This window comes from Pelodiscus sinensis, unplaced genomic scaffold, assembly GCF_049634645.1.
Source record: "Pelodiscus sinensis isolate JC-2024 unplaced genomic scaffold, ASM4963464v1 ctg35, whole genome shotgun sequence".
Taxonomy (NCBI): domain Eukaryota; kingdom Metazoa; phylum Chordata; order Testudines; family Trionychidae; genus Pelodiscus; species Pelodiscus sinensis.
Window position 1 is genome coordinate 7,498,576 of NW_027465908.1, and position 25,560 is coordinate 7,524,135.

At 53.0% G+C, this 25,560-nt stretch overlaps 8 non-coding genes across 8 annotated transcripts; 4 read left to right on the forward strand and 4 right to left on the reverse strand.

Annotated features, from left to right (window-relative positions):
- Positions 1-2,395: 2,395 nt before the first annotated feature.
- Positions 2,396-2,467, reverse strand: TRNAC-GCA (transfer RNA cysteine (anticodon GCA)). Its single transcript has one exon. It is a non-coding gene; the product is annotated as a tRNA-Cys (tRNA).
- Positions 2,468-3,872: 1,405 nt separating this feature from the next.
- TRNAI-AAU (transfer RNA isoleucine (anticodon AAU)) lies at positions 3,873-3,946 on the reverse strand. The gene has a single exon. It is a non-coding gene; the product is annotated as a tRNA-Ile (tRNA).
- A 5,021-nt stretch (positions 3,947-8,967) lies between these two features.
- On the forward strand, positions 8,968-9,039 carry TRNAC-GCA (transfer RNA cysteine (anticodon GCA)). Its single transcript has one exon. It is a non-coding gene; the product is annotated as a tRNA-Cys (tRNA).
- Positions 9,040-13,619: 4,580 nt separating this feature from the next.
- Positions 13,620-13,835, reverse strand: LOC142824514 (small nucleolar RNA U3). Its single transcript, XR_012899373.1, has one exon. It is a non-coding gene; the product is annotated as a small nucleolar RNA U3 (small nucleolar RNA).
- Positions 13,836-15,459: 1,624 nt separating this feature from the next.
- Positions 15,460-15,532, forward strand: TRNAQ-CUG (transfer RNA glutamine (anticodon CUG)). The gene has a single exon. It is a non-coding gene; the product is annotated as a tRNA-Gln (tRNA).
- A 1,468-nt stretch (positions 15,533-17,000) lies between these two features.
- On the reverse strand, positions 17,001-17,082 carry TRNAS-UGA (transfer RNA serine (anticodon UGA)). The gene has a single exon. It is a non-coding gene; the product is annotated as a tRNA-Ser (tRNA).
- A 3,091-nt stretch (positions 17,083-20,173) lies between these two features.
- TRNAI-AAU (transfer RNA isoleucine (anticodon AAU)) lies at positions 20,174-20,247 on the forward strand. Its single transcript has one exon. It is a non-coding gene; the product is annotated as a tRNA-Ile (tRNA).
- A 1,919-nt stretch (positions 20,248-22,166) lies between these two features.
- Positions 22,167-22,240, forward strand: TRNAT-UGU (transfer RNA threonine (anticodon UGU)). Its single transcript has one exon. It is a non-coding gene; the product is annotated as a tRNA-Thr (tRNA).
- The last annotated feature ends 3,320 nt before the right edge of the window (positions 22,241-25,560 follow it).

Sequence of the window (25,560 nt, forward strand, 5' to 3'; positions counted from 1 at the left end):
GGAAATTCTTCGTCTCAGCTTGGGAAAGGGACGACTCAGGGGCGATGGGACAGAGTTTTATGTAATGATGACAGGGGTGCAGAAAACAATAAGAATTTTTTTCTCCTACTCAAGATCCCAGGTGACAGAACAAAACTGGTAAGTAACCAAATTAAAAATAAAGCAGAAGGAAGCATTTTTGCACCCACTGGAACTCCTTGCCAGAGGATGTTGTGAAGGTGAAATCTACAAGAAGGTCTGAAAAAGAACTGGATAATTTAATGCAGGAAAGGTCAATCAATGGCATTTAACCAGGATGGACAGGGCAGGTGTCCCTAGCTGGTGTATTCTAGAAGCTGGGAATGGGCGACAGGAGGGATCACTTAACAACTGTCTGTCCTGAGGATTCCCACTGGGCAATGGAATTGGCTGCTGTTGTGAGACAGTATCCTGGGCTAGTTGGACAACTGGCATGGCCCCGTCTGGCTGTTCTGATGTTCTGTTTGGTTTCTGTTCTTGTCCCCTCTTGACAATGGAAAATGGACCCATGTCCTGAAGGGGACAGAAAGTGGCCTGTGAAAGGAAAGAGGCTTATTCATGTACGTGAGGAAAGAGGCTTATTCATGTGTCCCTGAGGGTCTAGTGGCTAGGCTTCAAGACTTTTCCCACCTTTCCCTCACTGTCAAGACAGCACCTGCCATTTTCACAAGCCCTTCAGAAGGGGCAGAGCTGGGTTACTCAAACTGCCCCTCCCCTCTCCCATGGGGGTGGGGCTTTGGCTGCTTCTCTGCTGACCTAACAAGAGAGCTCTTTGCCCCGCCTCCATGAACCTCCTCACAAAGCTGATTGGCTGGCTGACAGAGCAGACTGACGGGAGGTGTCGGTGGAGCAGGTCACCAGCCCGGCCCCTGAGCTCAGCCCATGCGGGAGGCAGCCAGGCAGGAGTCAGAGCCGGGCAGGGCCAGGGGACGGGAAAGGGGCGAGTCAGAGAACAGAGACAGGGGAGCAGTAAAGAACATCCACAAACCCAGCCTAACTCCCTGGCCAGCTGCCATGTGAACCACGACTCCACCTGCGGCCAGTCCACAGCACTTTCCCCGCCCAGCCCCACAGCTGCTTAATGAGCCCTGCCCAGTTAGGGGCTTAGGACTCTGCCCACGGAGCTCCCCTGTCCTCTCCAGTGCCTTTAGGCTGGCACCAGGGAGGCCTGAGTCCAGACAGTGCCCAGCAGAACCCAGTGAGGGTGGAGGGAAGAGCTGGGACGTGGGGGTGAGGCCGGGGGCTGTTCTGAAAGGCTGCAGGCGCCGTTAGACCCTTTTGTCCTTCCCTGTCTCACCCCAGCGCTGAGCAACACTCAGTGTCGGTCTGAGCATCCGTCCTGCTCTGAGACGTGTCTCTGTGGCAGGAACCTGCCCAGGCGGCTCTCGCAGGGAGGCCCCTCCCTGGCAGCACCGAGCAGTGAGAGCTGAGTGAAGGGGAGGCAGGACCAGGGGGAGAAGGCTCCATGACTGTGTCAGAGGGAGGCTCTGCCCTGGCCATTGAGGAATCGTTGCCTCTCCGAGGGGCCCAGGCCTGGTGGGTCATTTCCCCAGGTTACTGAGTGGGGGCTGAAGCCAGTTCTGGGTTGTCTCTTTCAACAACCAAACTGAACCAATGAATTTTACACCCACCTGACACTGCGCTGGGCTAGTGCTGTGTGTGCCACGGAGCTTCCTGTAGTGCTGCCCATGCAGAAGAGGGGAGGGGCAGTTTGAGTCACCCAGCTCAGCCCCATTTGAAAAAGGCAAGTGTTGTCTTAGCAGTAAGGGAAAGATGTGAATGAGCCAACCTCTTGGGTCACAGCTGCTGTAACACATGACAATTATGACTAGGCAGGTGTTATGTGAAAGTAGCAGCTGGTTTCTCTGACTGGGAATACAACCAAGGCCAGAGCAGTAAGAGTGCTGAATCTTAACCACTAGACCACCAGGGACACATAAAAGCTGCTCCTTTGCTCACCTACACTAGCCTTTCGCAGGCCATTTTCCATCCGCTTCAGGATGGAGGGTCCATTCTCCCTTGCCCAGAGGGGACAAGACGGCCAAACAGAACATCAAAGCAACCAGACTGGGCCATGCCAGTTGTCCAATTGCCCCAGGATCCTGTCTCACGACAGTTGTCCCGAGGGAATCCTTAGCACAGACAATTGTTAAGTGATCCCTCCCATCACCCATTCTCAGCTCCTGGAATACACTAACTAGGGACACCTTTCCTGTCCACTCTGGTGAAATGCCATTTCATTGTGGCCCCCGGGGCTTCCAAAGTTGAGTAGCTCTGTATTAAAGGTTCTTATTAATATGAAGAACCTCAAGCAATGTAAAGCCAGAGTGTGATGGAACTGGAAAGGAAAATATTTCCACTGGAAGGAAATTTTCCAAGGGGGCACTTGGAGTTGAACCAAGGACCACTTGATCTGCAGTCAAACACTCTACCACTGAGCTACACCCCCATGAAAGCTAGCTCCTGCAGCCAATGCTGGGAACTGAGCAGGGAACAAGAGGCTTTTGTGTAACACACATCCCAGGTACTTGGTCTCCACACGGAGCAGGCGGGTGGCAGGGGTCTGATGCTGTCTCATATGCAAGGCAAGTCACCTTCCAGGAAAGGGGCCGGCCCCTCAGCACCAGCGAGTAGGTGGGAGAAGATGGGAGTGAATCCTGCTTCCTCTCGTGGGCAAAGGCAGCAGTTTTCCAATGAAGCTAATTCTGCCCCATCTGCAACCTGTCTCCAGTGCTCCTGCCACTGTCTGGCCCAGAAGGGCTGGCGTCCAGCAATTCTCTACCCCAGCGTGGCTGGCTTTTGGGGAGAGCAAGTAGGAAGCAGGAGGGGAGGGGCTACTGGAGCCACTTAGCCCCCTGGCTGGTAAAAAGAAAAACTGGCAACTCTCCTCCTCTGTGGAGATCAACCCCACTACTTCTCACATGCAAAGCAAGCGCTCTACCACTTGAGCTAATTCCCCGACTGCATTTGCACAGGCCTTTTTGGAGGCTCTTCCCTTCTCCACAGGGACGTCTGTCATCTAGGTCAGTTAGTTGTGGGAAAGGAAAAGGCTCAGGGAGGGGCGGTCCCAGGAGGCAGAGGGCACCTGTGACTCTCGGCTGGCAGCTGACACTCTGCTCCTCGCTTCCCTCCCGCTGCTTCACCTCCCAGGGCTTCTTTCTCCTTCCCTGTCCATAGCAGGCAGCTACACAAAGGCAAGTCACCAAACCAGACAGCCCTGTGGCCAGCATGGGGCTTGCACCCACGACCTGGGCGTTATCAGCATCAGGCTCTAAACAGCTGAGCCAGCAGCCCACGTGGGGCCCTTTGGGAAAGACCCCACAGGCAGAGCAGGGACGTCTCTGCCGCTGCCACGAGCTCGTCTCTGATGGGGCCACAGGCGACTCACTGAGATGTGGGCTGGCTAGTTCTGGCTCGTTCTGAAGTCAGAAGAGCAGGAGTCTTTGTGGGTTCAGGGGATCAGGGGAAGGGCTGCTAAAGCAGGTGACCAGCAGCAGCTCTATGTGCTGGGCACCTGCTCCAGGCCTCCTGGACATATGGAGCCTCCCTTTGTGGCTTGGGCTGGAGGAACCTGCTGCCTGCAGGGAGCCTTGGGCCAGCCAGCGCAGCAGCAGGAATTTGGGATCAGGTCACCCCATTGGGGACAATGGAGGGAAGAGAAGAGTTTTCCTGCTATTGGGGGAAGCAGGCCAGGCCAAGGCCCTTTTAGCCACTAGGTCTGTGCAGGCTGGAGCCTTCTCCTACCAGCTCTCTGGCCTGCTTCCAAGTTTTCAGCCTTTTCCTTGCATTTGTTTCTACTTCCCTGTCCATAGCAGGCAGCTAAAGGGGGGCTGTTGCCACAGCAAGCACCCCTGTGGCCAGCATGGGGCTTGAACCCATGACCTTGGCGTTATTAGCACCATGCTCTAACCCACTGAGCTAGCCGGCCCATAAGAGGTACTTTTACAACCGGCCCTTTCAGAAAGATGCCTCCGGCTCTGTGATGTGACTGCAGCTTCCAAGGCAGCAAGTGGGGAATCCCCCTCGGTGAGCACGAGAGGCTCCGACTGGCCTGGTTTGAATCCAGTGGAAGGGCTGGACGGTCCCACTGTGTTTGTTCCCTCCCCCACCAGGCAGCGCAGGGCCCACATCCCAGCAGGCAGTTACAGGCACATCGCTTGCTCCCAGAGCGCTGGGACAACCATGGAGCAGGATTCAGTTGCCAGTTTGTGGTACCCAGGGGCTCAGAGTGGAAGTCAGAGCCCTGCCCAGCCAGTATCAGTCACAGCAACCTCTGTACCCGCTCCAGCCTTGTGGTTTCCTTCTTCCCAACGTTCCTCTCTAATCAGCCTTTTCCTGAACCAGCAGTTCCATGGGTGGCCAGGGAGGCCTCTTCTGTGTCCCAGCAGGGCATAGGAAAATGTGAGCAAAGGCTACAACAAGGGAACAATGGGAGTTGAACATAGGATTTCCTATGTATGAGGTAGGTGTTTTAGCCAGCTGAACCATGGCGCCCTACGGGGCTATGTCTCTACTGCTAAGTTTTTCCAGGATAACTCTCGTGTCCTGGAAAAACTGTGCCACATCCAAGGAACCGGTCCACTTTTCCCCACCACTTTCCAAAAAAGTGGGCATGTTTTTGCGGAAGGCCTGTATTCCTCACTTTATTAGGAATAAGGACTCTTCTAAAAGAGGAGGTTATCCCCACATTTGGATCCCTGTAGATGGGCCAAATGTCGGAAAAGCCTCTTCTGAAAAAAGAAAAGTGTCTCTAAAACTAATTTATGGTTGCAGCTAACGAAGTGCAGCCATTCCCCATTTCCCTCCAGCCTTCCAGGGTCTCAAGGCCTGTGCAGCCCAAGAAACGTGATTGGCAACTGGTACGCAGAATCTTATTGTCAATTGAGTGCAGGGCTCTGAAAACATGGATTCCAGGCAAGCAGCTTGTGCAAAAGGTGAACTCTAGGGAAAAGGCTCTTCTTCAAGCCAGCAACCTAAGGATGACTTACCAAGGTTCAAATCCTGCTCACAGCGAGGCCTGTGTTTTGGCCACACGTCTTCCTAGGGCAGAAAGGTACCTAACCCCTGAGAAGAACATGCCTATGAGTTTTCTTGGCAAAAAAATGTGCTAACGAGGGTCTTATTTGCATGAGTCATGGTCTTATTTGCATATTTTCTGCCAAACTGATTTTGCGCTGGTGTTGTTGTGCAAAAACAAGCAGTATGGAAGTTTTCTTTCTGTGCAAAACCCCCTTTTTCTGCAAAATCAGGATACCTCTTTTGGAGGACATAAGAATCTTGTGGGGAAAGAGGGTTTTGTGCAAAAAAAACGTTCACACTGCTTGTTTTTGCAGAAAAATCCCATTGGCAGAAAATATGCAAATGAGATTGTGACTCATGCAATCGAGTCCCTCATTAACATATTTTTTTAAGGAGAAAACTTCTAGTTTAGATGTAGCCTCTGTGGCTACGTCTACACTGGCATGATTTTCCGGAAATGCTTAAAACAGAAAAGTTTTCCATTCTAAGTATTTCTGGAACAAGCGCGCCTACATTAGCAGGATGCTTTTCCGGAAAAGGACTTTTTCCGGAAAAGCGTCTGTGCCAATGTAGATGTGCTTTTCCGCAAAAAAGCCCCGATCGTCATTTTCGTGATCGGGGCTTTTTTGCGGAAAAGAAATCTGTGCTGTCTACACTGGCCCTTTTGCGGAACAGTTTTCCAGGAAAGGACTTTTGCCTGAACGGGAGCAGCATAGTTTTTCTGGAAAAGCACTGATGATTATACAGTAGATCATCAGTGCTTTTCCGGAAATTCAAGGGGCCAGTGTAGACACAGCAGGAGAGTTACCAGCAGTGGGGCTGTTAGTGTGGGCACATAACTAATTGCACCATTAGGCCATCTCTTCACTCAGGTGGAGATGGCTGCTGCAATCCATCTTCCAGAGCTTGATTTAGCAAGTCTAGCTAAGCCTCACTAAACCAAACCCCTAGAGAACCTCCTGCTCTTTGCTACTAATCTACTCCCACTGTGAGGGCACCACCAAGCTCAACTGAAGGTAAAACCAACTCCAGATACATGTTGAAGAATGGTGGGAAGAAAAGACCCATTGACCTGGCAACAAGGCACCACTGGGAGTTGAACCCAGGATCCCCTGCTTACTAGAGAAGCACTTTAGCCAACTAAGCCATGGTGCCCTCCTTGGGAGCAAACCTTAAAACTGTTCTACTTTATGGTTCCAGTCACCCCCTTCCCATTCCAAAGTGCAGCCGTTCCCCATTCCCCTCCAGCTCTTGCCATGACTCAAGGCCTGCGCAGCCCAAGACACTTGATTGGCAGCTGGAACCCAAAACCTTTTTGTCAATTGTAGCACCAGGCCCCAAAGGGACAGACCCAAGGCAGCCGCCTGGTCCTAAGGCCGGGCCTGCAGCCAGGGGGAGGGAGAAGAATCTCTCCTTTCAGCTGGAGTTGAATCAGCCACCTAAGGACACTTGCCCAGCACCCGCTACAGGCCTCTGCTCTGCCAGCTGAGCTTTGGAAGTTGCCTGAGGTAGGCTGCTTTGCTTATGTTGGCCAGGGCAAGAGGCCCTGCCCAAACAGGAGGGGCAGGAGAGCCCCTTCTGGCAGAAGTACAGGGGTGTCACCGGTGCATCACCCGCAAAGGGAACCTTGAGTGATCCAGGCAGAAACGCCGCGTCTCGCTCCCTGCAGCTCCCCTTGCTGCCCTGGCAGGCGCTGCCCCTTCTCCCACCGGCCTGGGCCTGGCCTCCCTCCCCCGCCCGGCACCACAGAAAGCCCCTTGGCGTGAGCCTGGGCAAGCCAGAGGCCTCAGGCCTGTCCCCTCTGAGGGGCTTGTGCCTCGGCATCCTCTGCCCTTGGTGCTGGCTCTCCCGGCTGCCCCTGAGCGCTGCTGGCCAAAGGAGGCAGCAAGGCAGGAGAGGGGAGGAGCAAGTCCCGCTGAGGCCGACAGCTCGGGCTCAAGCCTCCAGCCCCAGCACAAAACCTTCAGCCGGGCCCGTGTGGCTCCCTCCTGCCCCCTCACACCCTCACAGGGGGAAACGTGCCCCATGTTCCATCCCCGCGATGGGCTCAGCCCTCGAGCAGCCCACAGGGCCTGTGAGGGACGGACTGAGAGCAGGGCCCCACTGACACTCCCCGTCCTGCCCCACTGGCCTGCGTGCGGCGCTGGCACGGGACAGGCTGGAACAGCAGCCGGGGAGAAAGCAGCTTGGACTGACGGGCGAGTCTCACTTGCTGACCAGACTTCCAGGCCCTGAGCTCTGGGGCAAGCCCGGAGGGGGTGGAAGAGGGGGTGTGAAGAAATTCCAGGGGAGGGAGAAGAGGTAACCCAGCCCTCCCCTCATCATTTTTTTTCTTTTTTGCTCAACAAGTTTTGCTGCTATTTGGGGGGGGGGGGCATGAGGGTTTTTCACAAATCAAAAAGGGGGCGGAGTGATGCTGAAAAGTTTGGGAACCACTGCAAGGGGATGACCCAGCAGGGACTAAAGGTGAGTGCTCCAGGGGAGATTTGAACTCACAACCTCCTACAAGTACTGCCTTATAAGTACTGTGCACTGACCCATTGCGCCACTGGAGCAGATATTTAAAGCATTTCTTCAAAGTCCTTAGATTGAAAAAGTCAAGACGCACAAAGAGGAATTGAAGTTTCTGCCTGTGCCCTTGTTCTTTCTTTTCACAGGCAGAGCCGGGGGGCTCCGCACATCCAGAGACCCCTCCCTCTTCCTCTCTGGTCTCTGAAATAACCCACCCTAGTGGGGCACAAAGCTGCTGGAGGCCAGAGCACTAGAGATGAGTTGCACGTGGGTTAGTGCTCCCTTTGCACGTGAGAGGTAGCAGGATTCACTCCCATCTTCTCCCACCTGCTCGCTGGTGCTGAGGGGCCGGCCCCTTTCCTGCTGCCCCAATTCTCATTCCCACAATGCACTTTGTGCAGGGACCGTTGGTCTTTGTTCCAAGGTGTGTGGCTGGGAGCCAGGACCCTTCCCAAAGTATACAACTCCCCCACCCCCATTCTGCTCACACTCTCTGGCTGCCTCCAGCATGGGCTGAGCTCAGGGGTGAGATGGGCGACCTGCCCTGACGCTGTGATGGCATCAGGCACCTGAGCACAAGTCTGCTCACGAAGCTCTAATGGGCCTCAGACAAGCAAAACCCCCTTAGTGAACCTCAGGGCAAGGAAGCCAAAAAGCCTGGAGCACGAGGACCTCCCAGCAACCACCCCAGCCCGTCCCACTGAGATTTAAACTCAGAGTGGAGGATTCAGAGTCATTAGTGCTGCCCCTTACACCTGGGACCTAGACAGAAGGCCTGGGGTAGACACCTGGGACACTCACCTCTCAGACTGGCCTCTGCTCTCCTGGCTTCCCTCCAGCTGCTTCATCTCTCAGGACTCTCTGGCTACGTCTACACGGCACGTTTATTTGGGAATAAGCTCTTCAGGAATAGTTATTACAAGATAGCACGTCTACACTGCAGGGAAACCTCAAAATGGGTCCAAGGAGGCTTCCCTAATGTAGACGTGCTACCTTGATTTAGAGCCCCAGGCCCTGGGGGAGGAGGGGGGGATATTTTGAAATAGCAGAAGTGCAGCATCTACACACGTCTCATTTTGAAATAGCTATTTCAGAGCAGGCATTTTTCTGTGTACAGTGAGGTCTACAGAAGTTGGAATTAGCCGTCCGTTATTTCAGAGTTATTTCAAACTAACGGAATTGCTGTCTAGACTCGTGCCTTGTTATTTTGGAATAACGGCCATTGTTTCAAAATAACTTTTCCGTGTGGACAGAATCTCTGTTCTGCCCCAGTTCTGATGCTTTCTGGACAAACTCCTTGTTAGGACCAGTCACAATCTAGTGTCAGTGAGGGTCCGTCCCACCTGAGATGTGTGACACACAAAAGTCTCTTGTTCCCTACCCACTTCTCAATACTGGCTGCAAACCCAACTCTCACAGGGGGGTGTAGCTCAGTGGCAGAGTATTTAACTGCAGATCAAGTGGTCCTTGGTTCAAATCCAAGTGCCCCCTGAGAGAGTGTTGATTTAATGCAGACATTCACCTTCTTGGATTTCCATTATATGTGAACTGTTTAAATGCATGCAAACCCTAAGGCGACATCTACACTGCAGGCTTTCTGTGCAAGAACAACTGTTCTTGCACAAAAATGTGCAGAGCATCTACACTGCACGAGCATTCTTGCACAAGTAAATTTGCATTACAGCGTTGGAAAACAGGGCTTCTTCCAGAAGAGTTATTCCTCTACCCATGAGGAATAATCGAGGAATAATCCCTCCTGCACAAGAGCTCTTCCACAAGAGGGCAGTGTAGACAGGCAACATGAATTTCCTGTGCAAGAAACCCGTATGGCTAAAATGCCCATCAGAGTTTTCTTGTGCAAGAGAGCAACCACACTGCCATGGACGCTCTTGCACAAAAGCACATCTCTTGTGCAAAGCACTTGGCAGTGTGGACCTGCTCTTGTGGAAGACCTTTTGCACAAGAATGCTTGCGCAAAACAGTTCTTGGACAAGAAGGCTGCAGTGTAGATGTAGCCATTGGGTTATGTGACCTGTGACCTAGGGATCCATGTTGGACCCCCTCAGGCACTGGCCACTCAGAGACTGGTCAGAACTGGATTTTCCTCCCAAGTGGCACGAGGGTTCCTGACAATAAGCAGCAGAACAGCTGACAATAAGCAGCAGCACTAGAGAATTTTTTTGTGCAAGAAGGAGCAGTGTAGACAGCTCCTTCTTGCACAAATCCTGTGCTGCAAAAATGATGGCTCATTAGGCATGCAAATGAGGTGTGGAAATATTCATCCCCACATTTCATTTGCATATCTTATTGCTCAGCAATGCGCAGCATAGACACAGCCAAGAAAACCAAATACTGGCGTTACTAAGGATTTGCAGCAAACCAACATCTCCCCAGCGGGTCCCACTGAGGTCATGGTGCAGGATTCAGACTCACTTGATGAGGAATGTTCTAGAATCTCACTGCTTCACACAACATTTTTTTAGCTTAGCCAGAAAGCAGAGGGGCCATGTTTACACTGACGGGTTCTTGTGCAAGCAATATGCAAATGAGGGGTTTGGTTTGAACTAATGCAGCAGCCCCTGACGCCCTTTCACCTTCAAAACACTGCATGGGTGAGCGTATGCAAATGAAGTGTGCACTATTTAAATCCCTGCTTCATGTGCAACTCTGGAGTGTCTACTTTGCTAGAAATAAGACCCCAGTGTAGACGCACCCACACAAGGGCTCAGCCACAGGAGCAAAGATTTCCACCAAGGACTGGGATTGAACCAGGGGGCCCTTAACGCTTCACATTAATGCACCCCCCACTAAGCTACTTCAGCGGCTACAGGGGCTGCTCTGACATCACCACCCCTCCCTCAGGGATGCTTTACTCCACAGCCGTGCACAAGAGCTGCTGTGGCTGGTGGCCCTGCAGGGCAAGATGAGCTTTGCCTGCCCCTCACAGCCTGACTTGCTACTTGACCATGTCCGGCCCCCCTTCCTGGGCTGACCCAGTGGCTGACAGGGGCTGTGGCTGCTGACGGCGGGAAGAAGATGGGTGGTGAGACCCTGGTGTCAAGAGGGCCCACCCGCCTCGTTCCTGCTTGGGCCTGGCTCTCAGCACGGGGCAGGCGGGGGCACCCTGAGAGGCCATGCTGGCCACAGGGGTGTCTGGTTTGGTGACTTGCCTTTGTGTAGCTGCCTGCTATGGACAGGGAAGGAGAAAGAAGCCCTGGGAGGTGAAGCAGCGGGAGGGAAGCAAGGAGCAGAGTGTCAGCTGCCAGCCGAGAGTCACAGGTGCCCTCTGCCTCCTGGGACCGCCCCTCCCTGAGCCCCCAGCCCCCTGTCTCTCACCGTGGGCCCCTTGGGGAGTCCACTCGCTCTGGGCTCCGGGGGCCTCCCGCTCCCACAGGGAATGACACAGCCCTGTGCCCTCGCCCAGAGCCACTCCCAGCCCGTGTGAAACAGGAGGGTTCATTGAGCGTCTGACACAGCACAGGGACCCAGGCAGGCAGCAGGGGCTGCGGGTGGGGAGTGAGGGCACCAGAGGGGGCAGGGAAACAAGTAGCACCAAGACTCTTGCCACCAGGGTCTGGCCACCCGACTCCCTGCCCAGGCTGCTGGGCCCCCGACCACTTCATCTGCCAGGTCAGCCCGGGAGCTAAGGCAGGAATGGGGGGAAGGAGCCAGTCAAACTGCAGGTGGCAGGAAACACCAGTCGCGCCTTCCTGGGCCGGGCACGACGGCATCATGTTAGTGACACGGCTGCCAGACATCCCGGACAGTTAATAACCAGCTGGAGGGGTTTATGGGGAGCTCAGTGTGGGGAGCCTAAGGTGAAATATTTAAAGGTCCCTGGTTCAATCCCAGGCTTTGCCATGTCTCTCGGTGCAGCAGGGCCTCTCTGGTCCCCTTGCTGTGCTAGTGCCCTGTGACATCCCCTCATCCATCTTAGCCACAGCCCAGCATTGGAAACTCCCGTCCATCTGATTAACCCCCTTCACTTCCAACCCTCCCTCAGAGTCCTTGCTTTCTTGGCTAAAGTCCCCTCCCTTGTGCGTGTGGCTGGCAGTGGTTACTAGATGGATCCATTTACATGTAGCTTCACTGAAACCCCCCTTGTTGGCCTGCGCCCAGGTCAGTCCATGTCACTGGCTCAGGGGTTTCTCCCCCCAGCATGCTGCAGAGAAAGCCCTTGTGTGTGAAAGGGCCTCAGGGAGCCCAGAAACCAAGTTAAAAATAAACTAAAAGGAAACATTTTTGCGCCCAGTGGAACTCCTCGCCAGAGGATGTTGTGAAGGTGAAATCTACAAGAAGGTCCAAAACAGAACTGGAATATTTAATGCAGGAAAGGTCAATCAATGGCATTTAACCAGGATGGACAGGGCAGGTGTCCCGAGCTGGTGTATTCTAGAAGCTGGAAATGGGCACCAGGAGGGATCACTTAATAACTGTCTGTCCTGAGGATTCCCTCGGGACAATGAAATCGGCTGCTGTCATGAGACAGGATCCTGGGCTCGTTGGGCAACTCACATGACTCAGTCTGGCTGCTTTGATGTTCTGTTTGGTTTCTGTTCTTGTCGCCTCTGGGCAAGGGAGAATGGACCCCCCGCCCCCATCCTGAAGTGGACAGAAAATGGCCTGTGAAAGGCTAGTGTACGTGAGCAAAAAGGTAAGTTTCATGTGTCCCTGATGGTCTAGTGGTTAGGATCCAACACGCTCACTACTGTGGCCTGGGTTCGATTCCCAGTCAGGGAAACCAGCCTGCAGTTTCATGTGACAGCTACCTTGTCTTTTTTCTCACCTATGTGACAGCAGCTGTGACCCAAGAGGTTACATCAGGCTGCTTCCCCCCACCTCCCTGGTACTGCTAAGACAACACTTGCCATTTTCAGAAGGGGCAGAGCTGGGTCGCTCAAACTGCCCCTCCCCTCTCCCATGTGGGCAGCCCTGCAGGAAGCTCTGTGGCACACACAGCACTAGCCCAGCGCAGTGTCAGGTCGGCACAAGATCCATTGGTTCTGTTTGGTTGTTGAAGGAGACAACCCAGAACTGGCTCCAGCCCCCACTCAGTAACCTGGGGAAATGACCCACCAGGCCTGGGCCCCTCGGAGAGGCAACGATTCCCCACTGGCCAGGGCAGAGCCTCCCTCTGACACAGTCATGGAGCCTTCTCCCCCTGGGCCTGCCTCCCCCTTCACTCAGCTCTCACTGCTCGGTGCTGCCAGGGAGGGGCCTCACTGCTAATCAGTGTTCCTGTTCCAGGAGCAGGTGAGTTTTGTCTTGTGCACCAATATTGAGGTCGTGTGTCTCTGTTCGGGGGTGAGCCCCCGCGGCGCCTGCCAGTTACTAACAAATATCTTAGCTACACGTTATGGGAGAAAGACACTAACCCAAGGGATAATTAACACGGGGCTGCGGCTAGTCTCTGGCTCCCGCAGGGCCACTAGGGAACAGATGGGGGACAAGGCATGAGGCAGATCCAAGGGGCTGGCTAAATCCAGTGTGAGAAGCAAATGGAAAAGACCCAGCAGCAGGTGAGAGAAAAGCATGAAAACATCAGGATCAGGACCAGAGCAGTTCAGCTATGTCTACATTGGCAAGATTTTGCGCAAAATCTTGCCGCCCGTCTACACTGGCCATGAGTATTTGCGCAAGAACACTGAGTTTGTAATGTACAATATCAGTGGTTCTTGCGCAAACACTGTGATGCGCCCACTCACGGATAAGCCCTCTTGTCAAGTATTCTTGCGCAAGAGGGCCAGTGTAGACAGCAACGTTAATTTCTTGCGCAACAAAGCCCAATGGCTAAAATGGCCATCGAACCATCGGAGCTTTCTTAAACACGACAGCATCTACACTGGCACAAACGCTTTTACGCAAAAGCATATGCCAGTATAGATGCTCTCCTGTACAAATGCTTTAATGCAAAAATTCTTGCGTTAAAACTATTTGCATAAAGTCATACCAGTGTAGACGTAGCCTACAAGTAAATCCAGGAATTTAACAAAAACCAAGACAAAACAATAAAGTGAAATCCCCATTCCTCTCAAATGCAAAACTAATTTTGAACTTTTTGACAGCAGCTAACCACTCAGCCTGTGCTCTCTTCCTCCTGCTTCCCAACAGGAAAAAAAGAACAATCACCAACAGCAGACAGCAATTACATTAAAGCAACACTGTCTGCTTGCTTCATGCTCAGAAGAGAACATTGTCATTCATCCTCATGGACAGTGAAACCAACCACTTTCAGCTGCATTTCTCTAGTTACCAACTATAGAAATGATCCCTGAAAGTACAGTCTTATTAGTACCCACTTCCCCACACACCCACACTTGTGTGCATTCACTTTCTCCTCATGAGGAATGTTTTCACACAACACTTAGAAAACTAAAGAACAGAAATAATCTCAGGAAATCCCATTCAAACACACTCCACCAGGTTTAGAAATCTGTATTTTAGAATATGCTCCATGTCCCTGTTTACAGAAACACGCCTCCTGATTAGCATGTGGAGCACCTGGCAGCCAATCAAAATCTCCTGGGCTACGTCTACCCAGGCACCCTTTTCCGGAAAAGGGATGCAGATGAGCCAAGTCAGAATTGCAAATGCAGCAGGGATTTAAATTTTCCCCGCTGCATTTGCATGAACATGGCTGCTGCTTTTTTCCAGCTCGGGGCTTTGCCAGAAAAAAGCGCCAGTCTAGACGGGATCTTTCGGAAAATAACGCCTTTTCCAGAAGATCCCTTATTTCTCTTAAAATCAGGAAAATTTAAATCCCCGCTGCATTTGCAATTCTGACTTCGCTAATCTGCATCCCTTTTCCGGAAAAGGGTGCCAGAGTAGACACAGCCCTGCTGTTTCTTCCTGAAACTGCAGTTCCTGGGGCTCCTCTAAGTCAGTGGTAACAAACGGCCAGTCTGCAGACCAGCAAGGGGCCAAGAACCCCTGCCTGCTGGGCAGAGGTGGAAAGTAATAAAGTAGAAATACTTGATCACACTACTCAAGACCTTTTTTGGGTATTTGTACTTTACTCAAGTAATTTATTTTAGTCACACTTTGATTTTTATTCAAGTTATTTTATTTTTTTTAGACAATATTGTACTTTTTACTCCACTCCCATGTCCAGAGGCGCTGGGTTACTCACGACTCGCATCATTCTGATTTGCTAAAGCCCAGCTGCATGTGCAAGCACCAGGCATCCAAAAAACAGCCAATCCACAAGCACAAAGCCCCTGCCAAGGAAGAAGCCTTTTAATAGCTGCTCCAACACCTTGTCATTCAAACCCAGTATCCCTGCAGGCCCTGCCAGCCTGAGACCTGAGCGAGCAGGGCGGCTGCCCAGGGCTCCGTGCTGAGGGGGTGATATGAGCAGTCTCATGTGACCTTACCTGGGGCCAGGCAGCTAAACAGGAGGGAACCCAGGAGCCGGGGTCAGGGGGGACAGAGGCACTTACTTGTGTCGGGTGAATCCTCTGCTCTGGGGGGAGCAGCAGCAGGGTGGGTGGGTGCCAGGGGCAGGGGCTCCCCATTCTCCCTGGGACAGAGGCCCCTGTGGAAGCCCTGTGGGGGGAAGTGGGGCAGGCTGTGCTGGAAGAGGCTGGGGGTGGGCGGCTGAGGGGGGTGGGGATTGAAGAAGCGTCTGTGTGGGCACTTGGGCAGCCAGCTCGTCAGTGAGCAGCAGAGCACACGGGCCCGTCGCGCCCCCCCAGCCGAGCCCCCCAGCTGCTCTCCCAGGGCTGTGGCCGACTAGCCTGCACTGCTGGAAGCCCGGGCTCAGCTCTGCCAGCGACTTGCCCAGCCACCTCCCTGCCAGGGGCTGCAGACGTGTCTGCTGGGGTAGAGAGGAGGGACGTGTCTGCCCAGCCAATGTGAGGGGTGAGCCTTTGGGACAGAGAATTTTTGTCCCTTCTCTTCATTTCTTGTCTGGCCTCAGTGGCCTAATGGACAAGGCACTGGCCTCTGGAGCCAGGGGTTGTGGGTTCAAGTCCCACCTGGGGTATGGAACTGTGACCTTCTGAGGGTTGATTGGGAAACCCATGGGAGATGGCTCCCCAAGAAGTGTCACATCCCATAGGACAGCAGCTGTCTAGTCCCACCAGCTCCAGGAATGACTCAGGGTGAGGGGGCTGGATCAGAGGGCTGGAACAGAGCAGGGTCTGTCTGGTGACAAGGCAGAGCCTGAGGAGGAGCAGCTCTGGCAGAGGCTCAGTAGGAGCAAGGGGGGAGCTAGTTTGGCTGGGCCCCTTTCCAAAGCCCTTGAGCATGGGGCTGGCATTGGGGGAAAGTTCCCTCAGGGATAGGAGGAGGCTGGGCTAGGAAGGGGCTGTTCTCCCTGCTCTTCCAACCTGGGCAAAGCAGCCTGCCACAGGCACCTTCTATAGCTCAGCTGGTGGAGCAGAGGCGGGTGCTCTGCAAGTGTCCTTAGGTTGCTGATTCAACTCCAGCTCAAAGGACCAGGACCAGGCAGCTGCCTTGGGTCTGTCCCTTCAAAGCCCGATGCTACAATTGACAAAATGGTTTTGGGTTCTGCCTGCTAATCAAGTGTCTTGGGCTGCGCAGGCCTTGAGTCATGGCAAGAGCTGGAGGGGAATGGGGAACGGCTGCACTTTGGAATGGGAAGGGGATGTCTGGGACCATAAAGTAGAACAGTTTTAAGGTTGCTTTAAGGTTGCTTCAAGGAGGGCACCATGGCTTAGTTGGCTAAAGCACCTGCCTTGTAAATGTAAATAGAAGATCCTGGTTTCAACTCCTGGGGGTGCCTTGTGGTGAGGCCAATGTGTCTCTTCTTTCCACCATATCCCAACACATATCTGGAGTTGGTTTTACCGTTTGCTGGTGTCCTCACAGTGGAAGGAGGATGGCAGCAAAGAGCAGGCGCAGTGTGTATTGGTGCAGGTGCCCTCTGGGTTTGATTTAGCGAGTCTTATCTAGACTTGCTAAATCAAACTCTGGGAGATGGATTGCAGCAGAAATCTCCACCTGAGTGAAGACATGGCCTAATGGTGCAATTAGTTAGATGCTGATCACAGCCAGTCTGAGCCATTCTAGTGCTCTAGGCATGTGGCACTGCCCCCGGGCTCACGGTGCATGTGCGGCTCCACCCTGGGTGCACAGTGCATATACAGCCCCTCCCCCTCCATGCGTGGAGCTTGTGGTGGCAGGATGCTCTTGTGCTGCACAGCCTGGCCCTGCCACCACCGCTGGCGTGCAACCCAGGGTCCCCTGGGGCAGGCCATGCAGAGCCCCACAGCTGCATGGGGAAGGGCCCTGCTGACAGGTGCTGTGGAGATTAATGCAGCCCCAGGGAACTGCAGCCTGCCAGGAGCCAGCCAGGAAGTGCCTGATGGCAGCTGCCCCACTAGCTCAACCCTTAATCCAGTCCTGATGCCAACAGTAACAGCCCCACTGCTGGTAACTCACAGAGGCCCTTGCTGCCCGAGGAAGAGGTGTGGGCAAAACACAGTCCTCGCTGTGAGCAGGATTTGAACCTGCGCAGGGAAACCCTATTGGATTTCAAGTCCAACGCCTTAACCACTCGGCCATCACAGCACTGGGGAAAAAAAGGATCCAGGGAAACTGGTAAATAATCCCAGTGCACAGCCCTAATGTCACCTGCCACAGAGTTCACACAGCAAACCATTGCAACAGCTGTGCAGAGGAGTCCCGGCCGTTCTGCTCTTAGGCTGCCTTGGAGGTGAGTTCTGCTTCAAGGTCTTCTCTCCTCCTTCTTGGTCTTCCTTTCCCTTTTCCTTCCTCTTCTCTTCTCCCCCTTTCCTTCTTCTTGCTGGTGTCCTTCTTGGATCCCAGTTTATAAAGAGAAATTCAAGTACCGCTTAGTTCTACCTTAACCAATTATTTTAGTATAATTTCACTATCCAGTCGGCTAAGATCGAGCCCTTCCAGCCTCTTGGAGAGCCATATCACAGGCACAAGCCCCCAGAGACCCCTCTGGCCCTTCCAGGGATACATCGCAGGAGCAAGCAAGTGGCAGCAAGTGCTGGGCACTCCCATGGTAGGGGCCAGAGATAAAGCTGTGGTCCAAGGAGGAGTCTCTGCAGGCCCTGCAGTCCAGGCGGAGGAATGCAAATATTTATGAACAAAGAAAGGCCACCTCCATCCACCCCAGACCAAGTCAGAGCCAAGGTCAAGGAATTGCGGCAGGGGTATGTGAGGACCTGTGAGCGTAGTTCCTGCACTGGGGAAGCACCTTAGCACTGTGCATACTGTGAGGAACTGGACCAAGTCCTGAGAATTGGGGAACTCCTGTCTCCAGGGACAGTTGTGGAGTCTGGGATGGAGACACCTGGGCAGCAGCGGCCGCAGCTTCAGGACAACAAACCTGCTGACCAGCAGCTCCAGGATAAAGAGAAGGAGGATTCCAGGAAAGTTGTGACCCTCCACCTGGAACTGGTCCCCCAGATACAGGAGGCCTCCCAAATGTCTTCGGGCACCAGGGAGGGAACATCAGGTGAGTGCTGTCAGGTTGCAACACACACAGGGCAGGCGGGAGCACAGGGGGTGATGCGCTATCATGACGTGTCATGCTGATCGTAGGTTGGGGGACACCACACATGTGTGACCCCATAGAGGGCCGTCCTCCCCCCGCCATGTGTGCAAGGCACCACCTGCTCCTGCAGAATATGCTGCCAATGGCTAATTTCCTAACACTGGATGGAAGCAAGCAAGCAAGTGTAATGGGGGTTTTGCTCAGTGGTAGAGTGTTTGACTACAGGAAAAGTGGTTCCTTGTTCAACTCCAAGTGCCTGCTGAAAGGTTGGTCAACTTCATTGAAACCTTTGCATCTCCAATTGCATCCCATTCTGAATTTCTGCTGTGCAGAGATTCCTAAATTACTGCAAACCCCTAGGCTGTGTCTACACTGGGCCATTTATTCCAGAAAAGCAGCTACTTTTCTGGAATAACTTGCCAGCTGTCTACACTGGCCCCTTGAATTTCTGGAAAAGCACTGACGATCTACTGTAAAATTGTCAGTGTTTTTCCAGAAAAACTATGCTGCTCCCGTTCAGGCAAAAGTCCTTTTCCGGAAAAACTGTTCCGGAAAAGGGCCAGTGTAGACAGCACAGTATTCTTTTCTGCAAAAAAGCCCCGATCGCGAAAATGACGATCGGGGCTTTTTTTCGGAAAAGCGCGTCTACATTGGCCACGGACGCTGCTCCGGAAAAAGTGCTTTTCTGGAAAAGCATCCTGCCAATGTAGACGTGCTTTTTCCGGAAATCCTTATAACGGGAAACTGTTCCATTTTAAGCATTTCTGGAAAAGGGTGCCAGTGTAGACATAGCCCTAATGTGTTTCTGTGTCAATGCGCATAAACCAGGCAAACCCATCTCAACTGAAACAAGTTCAAATCTGCTGTGTCTGGTTTCTATTCCCATCAATTCAGCAAGGGTGTGATCTGAAAGTCCTTGGTCTACCTGGGCTTATGCAGTGCATAAGAACAAGAATCACACCCAGTGGGGGAGGAATGGCCACTATCTTTCAATCTTCCAGAGTTTGATTTAGCAAGTCCAACTAAGACTCACGAAATCAAATTCAGAGGGTACCCACCAGTTTCCAGTACTTCTGCTCTTTGCTCCCTTTGGGTTTCTACAGTAAGGACACAGCCAGGATCAACTGAAGGAGGCCAACTCTCGCGATGTAAGGTATGCTTACACTTGCACCCTCTTTCCAAGAAGGGATGCAAATGTAAAGATTGAAAACTGTAAATGAAGCCACCAGGGACACATACAATGGGCCTGCAGAAAAATGAACCAGCTGAGCACTTTGCAGAGAACAGGCCATCGCCCTGCTGGGAGAGGCTCCATCATGCATATTTTGTGCCAGGCCAGACTGCTGGGAGGAGGCTCTGGCCATGGACTTTCCTCCCCTCTCTGTTACCTCCTACACCTGGGGCTGAAAGGGACGTGGGCTGCAGGCTGGTCCTGCCCAGCTGCCTTTCCCAGTGGGAGCAGAAAATGCTCATGGAAGGGCTCACACATTGTCCCCAATGCATTCACCTGGGGGGCCTGAATTCTTGCTGCTCCTGGGTTCACCCTAATGCCCCTTCTGGGGGGGGCAGGCTCCCCAGCTCACACCCCTCCTGTCACACAAAGCTTGCCAATGGGGTTGATTTTCCTCCATCTCCCCTTGCTTGCTGCTGCGCTAAAAGAAATCCTGAAACCAGCCCCGTCTCCTGTCACTGGAGAGATGGCCCTGTGCTGGGATATGAGAGTATCCCAGTGATGCTCGTTGCAGCCCAGGAGAAGAAGGGGGCTCTGGGTGGAAGGAACCCAAGTAAAACAGGTCCCAGTGGGCATGAACTGGGCACCAGCTTGGTCCAGTTGAGTGAGGGGAGATTGGTCCCATGGTGTCAAGGGCAGCGCTCAGGACTCTGCTGCTGCTGGCAGGGAAGAAGCTGGGAGGCAAGGTGCTGGCAGCAAGAGATTCCGGCTTCTCTTTGCCCTGGGTCTGCCGGCCGCCAGCCACCTTGACCAACCCTCAAACCAGCTGGACTAGCCAGCCCATGTCACAGTGAGTCACTAGTGGCCCTGTCAGAGAAGAGCCATTGGCAGCTGCAGAGACGTCCCTGCTGCTGCCTGAGACACCTTTCTTGAAAGGGCCACTGGTGAGCTGCTTTTTTGTAGGCCGGCTAGCTCAGTTGGTTAGAGCGTGGTGCTAATAATGCCAAGGTCATGGGTTCAAGCCCCATGCTGGCTACAGGGGTGTTTGGTTTGGTGACTTCCCTTCCTTTAGCTGCCTGCTATGGACAGGGAAGCAGAAACAAGGAAAAAGGCTGAGAGCTTTGCAGGAAGCAGGGCAGAGATCTGGTAGGGGGAGGCTCCAGCCTGCACAGACCCAGTGGCTAAAAGGGCCTTGGCCTGGCTTCCTGTCCCCAAAAGCAGGGGAACTGACGCCCAAATTCCTGCTGCTGCAGTGGCTACCTCAAGGTACCAGCTGGGGGGCAGGCTCTGGAGCCCAAGCCAAGCCACATGGGGAGACTCAATAGGCCTGGAGCGTGTGAGCCCTGCACAGAGGCTGCTGCTGGTGGCCTGCTTCAGTGGCCCAGCAGCTCAAGTTCCCCTGAACCAGCTTCTCCCCCTGGAGCCACCCCCCAGCGCTGCTGAGGCCCCTGACATGAGTCTGTGGGACCAGGGCTTTGTCCAAGGATGGTTGTGGAGTTTGTGAGGGAGACACCTGGGCAGCTGCAGCTTCAGGATGACAACGCTGATGACCTGTAGCTCCACGACGAAGAGGAGGATTCTAGCAGTGTCGTAACCCTGCCTTGGAGCCAGTTCCTGGTCTTCCTGCTTCAGGATGACAATCTGCTCCTGCAGGCAGTGCTGCCAGGTGCTAAGTTCCCAACACTGGGCTGAAAAGTACAACCACTGTCGGGTGTAACTCAGTGGTAGTGTTTGAGTGCCGATTGTAGACGTCCTTGGTTCAATCTCAAGTGCCCCCTTAAAAAGTTGATTATCCTAAGTGAAACATTTGCACCTCCAGGTGTGTCAGTCATGGATTCCTATTGTACAGGGATTCTTAAAATGTCAGCAAACCCCTCGTGTGTTCTTGTGCCAATGCATGTAAACCAGGCAGACGGGTCCCTCAGCTGAAACCAGTTCAAACCTGCTGGGTGTCTGGTTTCTATTCCCATCAACTGAGCAAGGCTGAGATCTGAACGCCCATTGGCTGTTCTGTACAGAAGAACAAGAACCACGTCCAGCTGGAGAGGAATTGCCGTGATCAATCTTCTGGAACTTGATTCAGCCAGTCAAACTAAGACTCACTAAATCAAACCCAGAGGGCACCCACCAGCATCCTGCACTTCTGCTCTTTGCTCCCTTTGGCTTCCTGCTGTGGGGACAAGGCAAAGTTCAACTGAAGGAAGCCGACTCCAGGTACAGATGGAGGGATGGTAGGAAAAGCAGACACATTGGTCAGGCACCGCTGGTTTCATGCACACTCAGCCTCACCTACAGCTGGGAGGCAGTTTGCAGTGAGCTGAAAAGAAACTGGCTAACAGAACCAAGGCTCAGGATATTTCTGGGTCCAGATGTGCAAACAGCTGGCAGTCAAGCTTTTTGCCCTTGTTAGGAGTGTGATCAAAACACAGGCCTCAGTGTGAGCAAGATTCAACCCTGCACAGGGAAAAACTTTTGGATTTTTAAGCCAACTCCTTAACCACTTGGCCATCATTACTGTAAGAGACCATTCTCCTGTACTTATATGTGAACAAAAAATTTGTGACTTGCTCGTTGGCCAATTCGGATTGCTACAGGACAAAGGAATTCTCCCTTAATTCTGTGTCCTCAGGAAGGGACAGACCCAAGGAGGCCAGGCCCCCACCTGGGGTCTCCAACCCAAACTGTGAGACCCAAGGGCTTACAATCCAGACGATTAGTGTTTGCTGCACTTTTCCCTTCCCCCAGCAACACTAAATCTCAAGGCCAACTCCACAGTCCCAGTGGCTGGGGGAGATGTGCATGTTAGAGCCTCTGCCCACTGAGCTGTAGCCTTCTGTGCCCAGGGAGCCAGACACCGCCAGGGCGGGAGGGAAATGGGGATTGGCTGCACTTTGGGAGTCAAAGGTGTTGTCTGGGACCATAGAATAGAACAGTTTTAGATGCTGCCCTGCAGAGGGCACCATGGCTTAGCTGGCTAAAGCACCTGTCTTGTAAACAGGAGATCCTGGGTTCAACTCCCAGTGGTGCCTTGTTGTGGCCTTTGCTCACATTTTCCTATGTCCTTCTGGGACACAGAAGAGGCCTCCCCTGGCCACCCATGGAACTGCTGGTTCAGGAAATGCTGATTGGGGAGGCTCGTTAGGGAGAAGGAAACCAGAAACCTGGAGCAGGTGCAGAGATGACTAGTACTGGCCAGGCAGGGCTCTGACTCCCACTGTAAGTCCCTGGGTACCACACACTGGCCAGTGAGTCCTGCTCCATGCTCATCCCAGTGCTCTGGGTGCGAGAGGCGTGCCTGTAACTCCCTGGTGGGGGAGGGGACAAACACAGGCCGGTTGACAGGGGCTCTGACACTCCAGCATCGGGGTCGTCCAGCCCGTCAGACGGATTTAAACCAGGCTGGTCAAAGCCTCCTGCGCTCGCCAAGGGGGATTCTGCACTTGCTGCCTTGGGAGCCAGGGTCACATTGCAGAGCTCCCCCAGGGACATCCCACGGCACCACCAGCCCAGCCCCAGGCCGCTGTCCCTGCCCTCAGAATGTGGCTGCATTTTATCCTTCCCCTTCAGTGACAACTGCCCATTCCCCACCAGCCCCAGACCTGTGGGACCTACTCCCTTCCCCACGAGCAGTGAGTGCCAGCACGGCTCTCTGATGAGGCTGCGGCTGTGGGAACAAGCCCCTGGCTTTGGGAGGGAGATGAGATGTCAAGGTGCTGAGTTTCACACTCTGGGGGCAGCTGGAGGTGCCTCCTGAGAGGTGGTTTTCAGAGGGGTGTGATCAGCCCCCCCCCCCCGCCCCCCCCCCCCATGTTTCTGGCTCCTTCCAACGGCTTGAATCTGGCACCTAAAAATTGAGGAATGTGCATTTGGAAGAGGGAATTTCTGTCTCTGTTATCTTTAGTGTGCCCCAGCAGCTTAATGGACAAAGCAATGGCTTCTTAAACCAGGGATTGTGGATTCAAGTCCCACGTGGGTTGATAGTTGTGATGTTTCCTGGTAGGTGTAGAGTCTCTTTGGCTTCCTCTTTGCCATGTTACCTGTGAGATGTTTCAACACTGGGCAAGTGTCCCCTGGAACTGCCATTTCCCCCAGGCAGGACCCCTCAGGAGCAGACAGTGACACTGGTGTTAGGCGCAGACAGGAGGAGAGTGTTTCCTAAAAGCTGAGCTGTGCACAGTGAGGTCACTTGCAGAGATGCAGTTGCTGGTGTCTCTGTATGCGCCTTGGCACCTGTTACCCATCGGTACCTGCCACGTCTCACCCCCCTGCCAGCACCCAGACAGAAGGCCAGTGCACATGGAGCCAGCGACCGTAGCGAGGGAGGCGGTTGCAGCACAATTCCAGGCCTGGGGCCCATTGAACAATTGTTTGAAATATTTTTAAAACAAAAAATATGAAAAACTTTAGGCTCCATCTGCACTGCAGGATTCTTGCCCGAGAACTGTTTTGGGCCAGAGTTCTTGTGCAAGAGCACATCCACACGGCTGTGTGCTTTGGTTTAAGAGGGTAGGATAGCTCAGTGGTTTGAGCGTTTTACTGTTAAATCCGTGGTTGTGAGTTTAATCCTTGAGGCAACTATTTAGGGATGTGATGTAAATCTGTCTTGCATGGTTCTTAGCCCTTTTATGAGCACAGCATCAGGACTAGCTAATCTCTCAAGGCTCCTTCCAGCTCTATGAAACCGTTTATCTCCGTATAAAAAGTATCCATGTAAGATGTAAGTCTCTCATGTAAGAAAGCTCTAATGGCTATTTTAGTCATAGGGGTTTCTGGCACAAGAAATCCCTCTTGCCTGTGCACACTGCCCTCTTGTGCAAGCAGGTTTATTCGTTATGGGGAGAGGAATAACTCTTGCACAAGAAGCCCTCTTGTCCAATGGTTTACTGTATATTTTCTTGTGCAAGAATGTACATGCAGGGTAAACACTCCGCTAGTTTTTGCACAAGAACGGCCATTTTTGTGCAAAAAGGCCACAGCAGTGACCATAAACATGCAGTGTGAAAAATCTCATAAAAACAAGCCCACCCCAGCAGGTGCCACTGAAATTTGAACTCAGATTGCAAGATTCAAAGTCCTGAGTGCGTCCCATTACACCATGGGACCAATGTGGCTCAGTTTGTGTGGGTACCTGGGATACTCAGTTTTCCAGCTGGCCTCTGCATTTCTGGCTTCCCTCCTGCTGCTTTATCCCTCTGGCTACGAATACACGTCACGTTTATTTTGGAATAAGCTGGTCTTGAATAGTGATTCCAAAATAGCTTTTTCCAACTAGCACGTCTACACTGCAGGGAAACCTCAGACTAGTCCGAGGCAGGCTCCCCAGTGTAGACGAGCTACCTCGATTTAGAGCCCCAGGAAGAATAACTTAGAATGGCCCCGGGGAGGGACTAGTTCAAACTAGCAGCAGTGGCGCAGCTACACAGGCCTTATTTTGAAATAGCTAATTTGGAACAGGTGTTATTCTTCGTAGAATGAGGTTTGCATAAGTCGGAATAAGCACAATGAATTAGTAGTCCATCACCTTAACCACTCGGCCACCTCATCTGAACTGCTGGCATTTTTTACTAATTACCCAAAGCCCGCACTGCCAGGAACCTTTGTACCACTCACTGGCTGGCCAGGGACACCCAGGGGGGGAAGGTTTTGTCTTTTCACAATGTCCCCTGGGGTGTTGTACAAAGCTCAGTGCTCGTAACAAACCCAGACACCCCCTGGCTACATCTACCCCTCAGGCTTCTTACACAAGAACTGTTTTTTGCAAGAATTCTTGCGCAAAACGTCTTGTGCAAGAGCACGTCCACACTGCCATGTGCTTTTGGGCAAGAATGTCAGTGGCAGTGTGCACGCTCTCTTGTGCAAGAAAGCTCTGATGGCCATTTTAGCCATAGGGGTTTCTTGCACAAAAAAAGCCTGTTGCCCGTTCATACTACCTTCTTGTGCAAGAGCTCTTGCACAAGAGGGTTTATTCCTCATGGGGAGAGGAATAACTCTTGCCCAAGAAGCCCTCTTTTCCTACGTTTTGCCGTAAATTTAGTTGCTTAAGAACTTGTGTGCAGTGTAGATGCTCCTCATGTTTATGCACAAGAACGGCCATTCTTGAGCAAGAAGCCTGCAGTGTCGACGTAGCCCCTGGGTGCCCAGAGACGAGCTCTCTAGTCACAGTCTGGCTCGGTGCGCTCTCTGCAATGGGAAGATGTCCACAGAGCAGGCAGATGGCAGCGGCACACGGCTCTGGTGGGCCCAGCATCCAGAGGAGCGTTTCCGATATGAGTGTTTACTGACAGTGTCCGTCTCTGGTCTGATTTCACATACCTCTGCCGCAATTCCTTGACCTTGGCTCTGACTTGGT